The following is a 12,897-nucleotide window of genomic DNA, read 5'->3' as shown; positions in this document are numbered from 1 at the left end:
AGGCCAGCCTGGGTAACATGGCGAGGCCCCATCTCCCCGGAGAACAGAAGAGGGAAGAGAGGGAAAGAAAAAAAGACAAGAAATGAAAAGGCTGAGCCCAGCGGCACAGACCTATGATGCCAGCATTCGGGAGGCTGACACAGGGAGCTACGGAGTTCAAAGTCAGCTGGGGCTACACAAGCCCCATCTCAAAACAAGAGAGTGGACAAGGCACGTTTAACTCAGCACACTGAAAATAAACTGGCAGTCAGGCAGTGGTGGTGCACTCCTTTAATCCCAGCACTCGGAAGCAGAGGCAGGCGGATCTCTGTGAGTTGGAGGCCAGCCTGGGCTACAGAGTAAGTTCCAGGACACCCAGCTACACAAGGAAACTTGGTCTCAAAAAACTGAAAATATACATACAAACATGCATACACACACACATACATACATACATACATACACTGATGACTGACAAGTAAACCAATGGCTAAAACTCTTAGCCTTTAATAATTGTATAATTCACCAGGCGATGGTGATACAATCCTTTAATCCCAGCACTAAGGAGTTCGAGGTCAGCCTGGTCTATAGAACAAATTCCAGGACAGGCTCCAAAGCTACACAGAGAAACCCTGTCTCAAAAAACCAAATAAGGCCGGGCGGTGGTGGCGCACGCCTTTAATCCCAGCACTCGGGAGGCAGAGGCAGGCGGATCTCTGAGTTCGAGGCCAGCCTGGTCTACAAGAGCTAGCTCCAGGACAGGCTCTAGAAACTACAGGGAAACCCTGTCTCGAAAAACCAAAAAAAAAAAAAAAAAAAAAACCAAATAAGAATTGTATAACTCAGTCTATGGAAAAGAAAACCAGACTGCCCACTGCACCCCAAACCATGAATGAATGAATGGACCTGAGATTAAAAAAAACAAACAAACAAAAAAAGAGAAAAACACCATATCCTGGGGTGGGAGAATGTGTAGAGGGGATGGGAGGAGAAGGAGTGGAAATTTGGATTGGTATTTAAAAAAAAAAACTAATAAAAAAAACGTATCCCGAAGCTACACCTGGCTCCATTTGAATGGAACAGCTCACTGGAAAGGGTAATTTCAAGGTAAGATGTGTCATCGGGCTCCACGGAGAGGGCGGGACCCCAAGCGGAAACTGAAGTCTGGAGAGAATTAACTAAGCCAGCTGGGTGGCACGCTCCAGGCGCACACAGCAAGCAAGTACACAGGGCAGGACAGGCAAGCACAGAAACAGGGAGAAGAAGTGCGCACAGAGATGCGTGGGAACACAGCAGAGCCCACCCTAAATGTGCAGCATCCAGGCCGCTGTCAGCTCCAAGGAGGCCCACCCTTCCCAAAGGTCTCATTAAGAGACCAGAAGTGTCAGCTGGGAAATCCAGGGCCCCGGGCGGGAGTTCCAGCTGACAGCCTTCAGGAAGAAAGGGGGTAAAGACTGTCTGCCACAGGAGAGGGAGGAACAGCAGAGCTATGATTTGCTGAGATAGAAGAGAGAGAGAGATGCCAAAGAGAAAGGAGAAAGGGGGAGGGGCGAACCCAAGTTGTTGCAGCATTATGCAAGCAAAATTCCAGGCATAAGCCAGGAAATTCAAAGGTCACGGTTCCCACAGCAACAGCAACCTGACCCGGCAGCGTATGTAGTCTTTGGCAATGCCAGAGCCGAAGCGACTTATCATGCCAAGGCTCACTGAGCAGCTCGCCAACCACATACCTGCTGCAGGCTCCCCCAGTAAGTCTGCACATGCCCAATAGACCACACCCTACTGCGTGAAGCTCACCTGGTGCCCAGGCCAGGCTGCACCAGGCCCACAACGGTCTTGGCAGGCCCTGATTCTTCTTGGCAGACCCTCATCGTGCCTCTACCCACACCTGCCGCTGCGGGGTTTTAATCTTAACTCCCTGTGGGGTGCATAACCACAGCTTATCCAACCGGCTTGGTACAAGAGCAGAGAGATGTGTGCATGTGGGCTTAAAGGTTATCAACACTCTCTCCCCTCCCCTCCCCACCACATGGAGACACTGGGAAGTGGCAGGGGTAATGCTTCAAAGAATGCCACCAAGACGGCTCAGCGGCTCAGCGTAAGTAAGGGAGCTTGTCGCTAAGCCTGACAACATGAGTTGGTCTCCAGAGACCACGTAGTAGTAGAGAACTTCCCAAAGATGTCCTCTGACCTCCACAAGCATACACACTTAAAAAAAAAAAGGGTGACAAGCAGCCAAGCTTGGTGCCTCACACCTGTAATTCCAGCCCTCAGGAGGCAGAAACAGTTCAAGGACAGCCTAGCGTCGGGACTTTGTTTTACTGAGTATGCTCAAACGTACCTGTAATCCCAAACCTTGGAAGGTGGAGGCAGGCAGGGAAGACCAGGACTTCAGAGTCATACTCTACATACCAAGTTCAAAGGTCACCTGGACTACGTGGGACCTTTGTCTCGAAAAGCTTAAAAACGACAACAGCAGCAACAACAACCTAACAACAATAAGAAGCTCAGCTACTGAGAGGGAGATTGCACATCGCAGCCTCCCTAAGTCCCTACGCGAGTCTGGACACAGGTAGTCAGCAGACCTGGCAGCTACGCAGAGGCACGGGATGAACACGGTGAGGTGGGGCAAGAGGGTGACCGCCACAGTCACCCTTCTGGTCTCACCCCCCCATCCTGGGGTGGGGTAAAGTGGAGAGGTGACCCTGGGCCCTTTCAAAGGACAAGTGAGGGTCTTCTGCTGAAGACATAATTGTCATCAGAGAAGACAGAAGATTCAGAATTCTTCCTCCCTCTGGGCTAGTGGTTCTCAACCTGTGGGTCACGACCCCTTTGGGGGATCAAAAGATTCCTTCACAGGGGTCACCTGAGACTATCTGCACGTCATATTTACGCTGCACAGCAGCAAAATCACCATCATACACTAGCAATGGAAATAATGTTATGGTTGGGGGTCACAACACGAGGCACCTGATTAAAGGGTCGCAGCGTTAGGAAGGTTGAGAACCGCTGCTCTGGGGTATGGCTCTCGTGGGCAGCCCAGCTCCCCCGCTCAGGGGAATGAATGGCTTTGCCGTTCCCAAGCTCCAGGAGATCACACTCAAGGAAAGCAGCCAGGCCAGGAGTGTGAGCAGCTGTCTAACGCCGAGCACGCGCCTCACAAGGCTGGTGAGACACGCTCTGCGTATAGCTACAAGAATTAAATAAAGCCACATCCATGGAAGCCCACAGCACGGGACTAACCAGAATCACACACGGAGAGATGCTGTCTGCCGTGGCGTTGCTGTTTCCACACTCTGTGCCACGCCAGCACTGCTAAAGGACACGCTGACCTCCATTCGAGAGGGCTGTGTCCGGGTTAATCCTCTGTCTGCTTTTCAACAGCAGACCCCGTAGCTTTCCGTGGGCATCTACTCTGTGATGAGCACTAGTTCATACGCTCTTATTCTGGCCGTGATGTCATCAAGCCCTTTTAGGAATCTCCCTGGGTTCGGATCAGCATCGGCTTTGTGTTGAGGACACATTGGTGGTAGGACACGGAAACCAAACTCAGGCAGCCTGAGTCCAGGGCCTCCAAACTTAACCATGTCCCGTTTATCTTCAGTGTATGGAACTATGTCCCCAGCAGGCACCAAACACAGAGGCCAAAGCCATTCCAAGAGCGGTTCTTGGAAAGAAGTTAAGTGTCAGTCTCAGGTCAACCTTGTGATCGCAGAACGACAGGGAAATGGGGCTAAGTTCTGGCATCTCAGATGCGACTGTTACCACTGTCACCCCCGGCTGAAGCAGGTCCCACCAGAGTGGAAGAGATCATACTTCGCTTCAAAAATTACACTTGTGAAACAGTCACCCATGAATGCTGACGCCTCTAGGTTAACACTAAATGAACAAGCCTGGGAATGCTTTATTTTAATTTTTTAAAAGATTTTTTTTAAGTGTTTTGCCTGCAGGTACATATGTGTAACACATGTGTGCCTTCTGCCCAAAGACCAGAAGAGGCTATCCAATGCCCTGGAGCTGGAATTGCTGGTGACTGTGAACAGCCATGTGGGTACTGGGAACCAAATCCAGGTCCTCTGCAAAAGCAGCAAGTGCTGTCAACCACTGAACATCTCTCCAGCCCCTAATTTTGATTAATTCTTAATTAATTAACTTGTGTTCAGAACAGAACCTAGGACCTCATGCACACTAGTCAAGCATTCCACCACTGAACCACAGTCCCTATTTCAGCTGCCACAAGCTTCCTATCTAATGACTCCTACAGCGCCCTTGTATTCAGAAGATCAGAACTCACCTTCCTCCCTTTTCCTTACGCAGTCCTCCTGTCCCTTAGATATTTTCATTCTCGTGCTCCGCCCCCTCACTGCTTGCTCAGATTACGTGCAAAGAAAAAAATCCAACACATTCACTTACCCCAGTTTGGGCACGGAGACAAAGAGCCAAGAGAAACGAGGCTGTGAAATACACACTTACAAGTCACCCCAACTGTGTCCCCAAGAAAACCCAGTATTCCCACCCACTGGTGAGCTACCCTGACCCTGGACATCCAGCAGATTCTCTGGAACACCCCCAGTTCTCCCCACCTTGCCTGGGACACAAGACCTACTAGTGAGTGTAGAAGGCCACGTGACGCCAAGGGGCAGCAAGGATGACCGTCAGCAGAACACTGTGGGGGTTACGTGTTTTCTTGGGACTGCTAAGGTCTGCGGGAGGGACGGGACAGCAGACAGCTCCACACTGAGGGACGGAGCAGCAGACAACTCCACACTCTGGTCTGGTCCTTTGTCCACATAACCCAGATGCACTCACTACTACCAAGGTTATATTTCATGTGAGCAAATAAAGCTGCAAATCCCGTTAGGTGACATTAGAGTCCTACAGGCAGCACTGGCAACAACAAAGCTCCGTTCTCCAGGTCTGGACTCACACACCCCTCAGAACACCTGTCTCCACCTCCAATCCAGCTGAACCGGGAGTCTTGGGCCCCAGTCACTGTGTTCACAATCAGCCTACACCTGGCTTTGGTTTCCTCAGAGGCAGCCTGAGAAAAATGCCTTCAGAGGCTACAGGACCTTAGTTCTGCTTGCATAGGATTTCAAGTTTCCCAGATCTAAAACTAAGCCAACAAGGTTTTGAGATTAGAAAGCCGGAGACGGCTGGAGGCTAAGTCAGCTCTCCAGACTTCAGTGCAGCAAGCACTTGTAAACCCTGAACTCTAACGTGTAAGTCTAAACTTTCTGGAGAACTAAAGGCAAGCTGGACTTGACCAAAAGAAAAGAACTTGTGTGTCTCATGGTCCAGACGCGACCCTGGAAATGAAAAGACAACTCACAGAACGGGAGAGAATATCTGCAAACAGCATGTTTGGTAAGGAACTCGCTTTCAGGGTGTAAAAAAAAACTCTGATCATTCAACAATAAAATGATAACCAATTGTTTTAAATGGTCAACATCACTTCATACTTCGGGGAGAGGAGAAGAAGCAAGGCAGGCAGGAGCTGCGCACAGACGCACATCCCCACTGTCCCATGAGCTTGGGAGATGAGTGGGAAGGAGGCTTGAGCCCAGAGTTCAGCGGAGGGGGGCAGGGAGGGAAAGGCAGAAGAGCGAACGCTAGTAAAGATACCGTGAACCTGGACCTCTTCAGTAAGGCTTGGCAAACACACATGGGCAGCTCTTCCTGATGCTAAGCACCGACTCACCAGACAACCCAGGAATTTCACTCCTATGTCTGCACAGCCAGAAAAACATGAGCACTCCTAATAACACGGCAACCTACACTAGAGCAGTGATTCTTTTCTCTTTTTATTTTCAAGACAGGGTTTCTGTCTAACAGCCCTAGCTGTCCCGGAACTTGCTCTGTAGACTAGGCTGGCCTCAAACTCACAGAGACCGCCTACCTCTGCCTCCGAGTGCTGAGATTAAAGGTGTGGACCACCGCTGCCCGGAGATCAGTGGTTAACCTGTGGGTCATGACCCTTTTGGCAAACCTCTATCTCCAAAAATATTTACATTACAATTCGTATCATTAGCAAAATTACAGTTATGAAGTAGCAACAAAAATAACTGTACGGTTTGGGGTCACCACGACATAAACCATTAGGAAGACTGAGAACCACTGACATAGAAAGGTGAGCAATCAAACCCCAACGGGGCATGACGGCTGCAAGTTTACGGCCAGCCTGCTCTAGACGGTGAGTTTTATAGCATAGTGATCAGCTATAAAATGGAATTCTGATGTTCACAAAAACATGGATAAGCCCTAAAAACAGGCGGAGTGAAAAACTGCAGCCAGGAAAAACAACAACAAACATCTGACTGTAAGGCCCCTTTATAAGAAATGCCAGAAGAGCCAGTCCACAGACAGGGAGAACGGAAGCCAGGGAGAAGCAGAGTTCATGGCCGCTGTGGGGAATCACAGAATGTCCTAGAGGTGGTTACAGTAAATGCCGTACGTCTCTGAATACACTGAAAACCACAGAACCGTATGATTTAAATGATCTGTATGGTAAAACTATTGGGGTTTTTTGGGATTTATTTATTTTTATGTGTGTTGGTATATAGACAGAGTTTCTCTCCTGCGTGGTTCCCCAGCCGTTTAGTCCCAAAGATACACAATACACAGAAGCTTATATTAATTATAAACTGTTTGGCTTATTGTTCAGGCTTATTACTAACTAGCTCTTATGACTTAAATTTACTCATTATTCTTGTCTATGTTTAGCCACGTGATTTGGTACCATTTCTCAATGAGGTATTTTCATCCTGCTTCCTCTGTGTCTGGCTGGTAACTGACTCTCTCTGCCTTTTGTCCTCCCAGGATTCTCTTAGTCTGGTCACCCCACCTATCCTCCTGCCTGGCTACAGGACAATCAGTATTTTATTAAACTAATACAAATGACAAATCTTTACAATGTACAAAAGCGTTATCCTATATCCCACAGCATTGGTATTTTGTCTGTATGCAAGTGTCGGAGCCCCTGGAACTGGAGTTACAGACAGCTGTGAACTGCCATGTGGGTGCTGGGTATTGAACCCAAGTCCTCTGTGAAGAGCAGCCAGTACTCTTAACCACCAAGCCATATCTCCAGCCCCACTATTATTTTTTCGATTGATTTATATATAGTGTTTTGCCTACATGTAAGTATTTACACCACATGCGTGCCAGGTGCCTACAGGGGCCGGAAGAGGGTAACTGGAGTGAGGGAAAAGTTGTGAACCACCATGTGGGTGCTGGGAATTCATTGAATGAAATCCCCAATGCAACCGGTGATTTTCTTTTTAAACCTGTGTGTGTGTGCAGATCAGATTACAACCACAGTCTCGTTGCTGTGCTCAGCTATGCACACCAGGCTAGCTGGCCCACAAGCTCCTGTAGATGAATCCGATCTTGCCAATGAACACTGGGTCTACAGATACACACCACGGAGGCCAGCTTTACACAGGATCTGAACTTTGGTCCTCACCCTTCCACGGTAAGAGCTTTTACCTACCCACTGAGCTATCTCCACAGCCCTTCAGTGACTTTTCATGAGACAGTCCCTCTTCAGCTCACGACCCCAGCCTAATTCACTCCTAAAATTAGGCCCAATCTCTTAATCAAATACGTGGACTCCAGGTAGATACGAAAAAGTACCGCGTACTTCCTTTGCTGTTGTTTAACGGCAGCATCTCTCGTGGACCAAGGCTGATCCTTACCTCCACTCCTAAGGGCTAAGACGACAGATTCGGGTCACCAAGACAGCACCGTGTATTTCTGAGCGTGCCTATCACTACTCTAGCTCGTCAGGAGGGAAGCCTGGCCTAGTCCCTTACAGGGAGTCTGCTGACAGACAGAACTGACAGTCACACACTTCTGGCAGGGAAATGAAGGGGACCATTTGGAAATAAAAACACAGAGGGCCTCCGAGTGCAGGTTTGTTTGATGGGACCTCCCCTCCCCCCGCACCCAGTGACAGCTTCCCCTACCACCTTCTGTCACACCCACCCTGTCACTGTTTACTGCTACACGTCTGCCCCCATCCCATGTAACCTGTACCTAGGGGCCAAGGGCCATACAAGAGATGAACATTGAAAACCACCACCAAAGCCTGTACAAGTCAGTGGTCAATTCCTATTTGCTGACAGAAGTGTTTCCTACCCGAAAGAACACCAGAGCCCTCCTCCCCACCCAGCCTTCGAATGCCCATGGGAGCGAGTGGCCCACCAGCCTGCAAAGGGGACTCTCACATGACCTCCCAGAAGCACCCTTTCTGTTCCAGACCTTCCACCTCTTCGCTCCTTCCTTATCATCTAGCTGCAGGCACACGTGCTGCCCACGGGCCCACAGCCTGCGGCACCCCTCCCGGCCTCACCCGCGGGCTGCTGCACACAGGCACCCTCCATTCTTGCCCACTGAGCCATCACACCCCCGGAAGCTGATGGGGTGAGGTATCACCCACAAACCTGGGAAGGACTATGAACCTGAGATACGTGGGGTGTGAGTGGTGGGGTGCTGAGGGGGGACCCCAGATGTAGTTCAGGGCTGTAGGGTCTTCTGGGGGAGGGGAGCAAGATACGCGGTCCTACAAACGACCCAGCTTTAACTGCGAAGTGGAAATACCACCTCCCAGATTCCTCCAAGCTCAGTCTACAGAAGGCAAAGGTCCCTCCCCGCCGGCCCACCTGCTGCCTTCCAGGCCTTTAGCCCGTCTTCCCCCAACCCTTTACAGCCTGTTACTTCCTTATTTAAGAATGGCTACAGGGCTATGTGTGGCTTGGTTGGCAGAATGCTTGCTTAAGCAAGGGCAAGGCCTTGGAGCCCATTTTCAGTACTGGGGAAAAAAATCTTGTAGGAGGTTTTAGTCACGGTTCTGTAAAGGAACAGAACTTATAGAGTATATATATTCTACAGAGACCCCTGATAATCTCTTCTCCCAGATGATTTCTCCCATGCGTGTATGTGTGCGCATGTGTGTGTGCATATACATTAATTTATTAGAATGGCTTACAGGCTGTGGGTGGTCCAGCTAGTCCAACAACGACTGCCCACCAATGGAAGGTCTGAGAATCAAGAATCCAATGGTTGCCGGGCGGTGGTGGCGCACGCCTTTAATCCCAGCATTCGGGAGGAAGAGGCAGGCGGATCTCTGTGAGTTCGAGACCAGCCTGGTCTACAAGAGCTAGCTCCAGGACAGGCTCTAAAGCTGCAGAGAAACCCTGTCTCAGAAAACCAAAAAAAAAAAAAAAAAAAAAAAAAAAGAATTCAATGGTTGTTCTGTCCACAAGGCTGGAGTCTTAGCTGGTCTTCAATATAAGCCAGAATCACGAAGAGGCAGGCTCTAATGCCAGTAAAGGAAAGGAGTCGCCAGGGAGAGCGAGAGCAAGCAGGCAAAGAGAGCAAGCTTCTTTATTCCATGTCCTTTATATGGGCTTCCAGCAGGAAGTGTGGCCCAGATTAAAGGTGGATCTTCTCATCTGAAAAGATCCAGATTAAAAGTAGGTCTTCCCATTTCAAATGATTTAATTATAAAAATAAAATCACTCATGAGTGTACCCAGACACTTGGGTTTTTAGTTAATTCCAGATGTAATTACACTGACAACCAAGAACAGCCATCACAGAAAACACCCCTATTTTCAGGGACACCCACTGAAGCACTTGGAAATCTTAGGGGTACAACAACTTATAAGAGATACTAGGAAAAAATTCAAATGTCAAAAACAAGAAAAAAAATCTCAGCACAGAGCAAACAGAAGTCTCCATACTAACCCCCGAATGTCCCTAAATTTAAAACAAAATTAAGTTACTACAGATACCAAAGTACAAAACCTGCTACTTAGCACAAAAGTTTAACAATACAGAGCCTCGAGAGCCACTTCAGGCTGTTGGTGGCGGCATCTGGCTACCCAGCATCCTGTTCTGTCCCCTTCTGCGACCCTGAACCCAGGACTTGCCTGAATCACTGGAAGCTGTGCTAAGGAGGGGAAGGGACCGCTGCTCCAGCCTGGCAGGAGAGGCTGCGATCACACACTGCACAGGCTTCCCTCCCGTTCTGCAGCCAGATCATGAAGCCTAACGGCATGGTGACAGTAGACCAAAGTGGATTCTGCTGTCCACACACATGCTCAGATACTCCCAGACACCCTGCCAGGCCAACGTGTCCCACCGCCCAGTCAATCACTCAGTGTTTTCTCGCTGCCAGCTTTACGGCTGTTCTCAAGGACAGACAAGATCTGCAAAGGACAGACGACCTCACGGAGCTTCCACGCTAGAGAAAGAAACACAGAAAAGGCTCTGACCAAACACCTATATAGCACGTTAGCCGCTGTATTGAGCATTTATCAACACCCAATCATACTTAGTAAAAATCCTGAGTTACATGTTATTCTTACAGATGAGGTGACAAAGAGGAGCTAAGGAATCTACCCAAGGTCACATGTAAATGGTGACAGCAAGACCTAAAACCAGGGGATCTGCTCTAGCTCCAAATCTATATACACCCTCTCAATACGCATAAATAAATTAGCTAGCATGCTAGTCGGTGGCAGGCACTCTGGAGAAACAGAGAAAGTAGTGGGGGTTATGTGACTCTGAGACCTGGTCTCTTTATGTAGTCCTGGCTGTCCTGGAACTCACTATGTAGATCAGGCTGCCCTTGAACCCACAGAGATCCACTTGCCTCTGCCTCTTAAGAGCTGGAATTAAAGGCATGCAGACACGTTATGCCATGCTAAGATTATTTTCCCCTGTGCAATACAGTTGCCCAGCCTGTTTTTTTTAATTTATTTGTTTTATGTGCACTGGTGTTTTGCCTGCATGTAGGGTGTCAGATCCCCTAGAACTGGAGGTACAGGCAGGTGTGAGCTGCCATGTGGGGCTAGGGAATTGAACCCAGGTCCTCTGGAAGAACACTCAGTGCTCTTAACCACTGAGGCATCTCTCCAGCCTCAGCCCAGCATGGTCTTACTCTCCTAAGTTCAAGCAATTCTCCTGCCTCCTATAGCAGCTAGGACTATAAGATCAGGTCAATACACTCAACTTTACATGAAAATTTTAAACTGATTTGAGCTTTCAGGGTTTTAGGTTTTCAGTCTTGTGGTACCTGAGGAAAGGGTGTTTCTTTCTGTTAGATGGGAGGGTCTGTGTGAGGCCCATAAGCAGGCACATGCAGGGAATATATATATCCAAAGCAGAGCTAAGTAACCTGAGCAGGGGCAGCAGGGGAATAGGAGCAGCTGCCCCAAGGCTGCAGATGCTCATTAAGTTTGACCTGACTCTGTATCCTTCCTGCTGTTCACTGGTTACTCTTCCATGGTCTATTGACTTCCAAAGTGAACAGTGAACTCTGAAAACAGAGCCACAACCTCCACACCCCAAGGTCTCTGGGAAAGTCGGCACTGCTCAATGTGTGCGTGTTGTCTTGTGGGGTCCATGGACTAGAGGGCTCAGGACAAGCAGGCTTGCCAGGGCAGCTTGGCAAACCCTATCACCAAGCACCCCTGCATGAGAGGAGGGCGTGTCCCCGCCTGTGCTGAGGAAGCAGCATGTGAAGGGCACTGCAGGCTGCTTCAGAGCACACCTGCCCGGTTTCACTCTCACATCCGGCAGCCAACACCTTCCCTGACTCAGAATGGGAGGCAGAACCATCCACTGACTTCTGAGCTTCCCGCCTAGAACCAGACCCAGGATTTGGGTTACAGAAGATGCAGAGGGTACCACACCTCCACCCTCACTGATGGCTGCCCAGCCTCTCAATGCCTGGCAAGGTCTTAAGACTACAGATGATGGGGCTCCTGACTTGGCATTTCATATGTCCTGGATGACGTGGGTCGGCTCTGAAGGGGTCAGTGATGACTCAGTCCTGGGAAGGGCCCAGGCAAATCTACAAAGGCTACCGAGTGTTTAGATGTGACAGAATTTAGCTCACTGCGATGGATCATCCACTTTACACTTAGAAGACAACCTCCCCTTTCTTTCTTCCCCCCCTCACCCAAGCAGAACTCCAAGAATCACGTCCCGCTGGAACCAAGGGTCGTGCATTTAAACACTGCCCTCTCTGGTTTCAGTCTTTTTAAAAAGTAGCAAAGAGAAAATCACCTTGTCAGAAACATTAGGACCCCCCTCACACACCTTATTTCCAAAGTAAATTACTGAAATTTCACTTCATTTTATTTTCCAGATGAAGCCTGGGGTGGTGGTCCGGGCGGGGGGAGCAGGCAGATGCATCTTAGAACTCACAGTCCGCAGGCTGAGAAGCAATGAAAGAGAAGAAAGCTCAAGGGAAGCTGTGCCACGATTCAACAGATCACACGTGCTGTGTCCGCAGTCCTGTGTCTTGGCACAGCTGGCGGGGACAGCAAGAGCGATGTGAGGAAAGACAGAGTACCAACCCTCAAGTTCAAGACAGTGATAGCGGGTGACCCTCTGGCCCCACACTGCGCTCCCTCAGGCCATGGCTGCTCCCGGGGGACCACTGAGTAGCCCCAGTTGGCATGCGGGAGAATCCCATTGGGTCTAAGGCAGACGGCCCCATGATAAGAGCCTGTTACTATCCGAGTAAAGCAGTTAGCTAGCAATAAGAGCTGCAGAAGGGGCACTAGCTTCAAAACCGTTCAGGCTCCAGCTCCACGTTGGTGCTAAGTACCCTGACGCCATGGAATCTTATTTTGGATAACTCTGCGCCAAAGCATTCCCAATAGAGAAGTGGGACGGCAAAGCAACTGGGGCAAGACGTGCACAATGAAGCCTAACACATGCATCTAGAGAACGGTGCTGCTCTTGCAGCTTCTCCTAAATAGGAAATTTTGCCAAAATATCTGCCTGGCCCCAAAACACAGCTGCTACAGCAGGACTTCCTGCCAGTGCACCCGAAACCAAGGCAGCGAAACAGGCTGACAGGCAAGATGGCATGTGTGCGGACGGAGACATCAGACAATTC

The 12,897-nt window shown here is 49.5% G+C and overlaps 1 protein-coding gene across 7 annotated transcripts in view; it reads right to left on the bottom strand.

Moving 5' to 3' along the window:
* Positions 1 to 12,897, bottom strand: part of Mical3 (microtubule associated monooxygenase, calponin and LIM domain containing 3) — a 180,805-nt gene that overhangs the window by 154,491 nt on the left and 13,417 nt on the right. Inside the window, exons 2-3 of one of the 7 annotated variants that reach the window (XM_038320557.1) lie at positions 12,090 to 12,207; positions 10,141 to 10,227 (exon numbers count right to left, since the gene is read on the bottom strand). The exons of 5 other annotated variants lie outside the window; for them this stretch is intronic. The gene's annotated coding sequence lies outside the window, so the exon portion shown is untranslated. The remainder of the gene's footprint in view (positions 1 to 10,140; positions 10,228 to 12,089; positions 12,208 to 12,897) is intronic. One more of the 7 variants, XM_038320559.1, reaches the window with a different exon arrangement.

This window comes from Arvicola amphibius, chromosome 2 (assembly GCF_903992535.2).
Source record: "Arvicola amphibius chromosome 2, mArvAmp1.2, whole genome shotgun sequence".
Lineage (NCBI taxonomy): Eukaryota > Metazoa > Chordata > Mammalia > Rodentia > Cricetidae > Arvicola > Arvicola amphibius.
The sequence above is the reverse complement of the archived record's forward strand: the minus strand, read 5'-3'. Positions and strand labels throughout refer to the sequence as shown.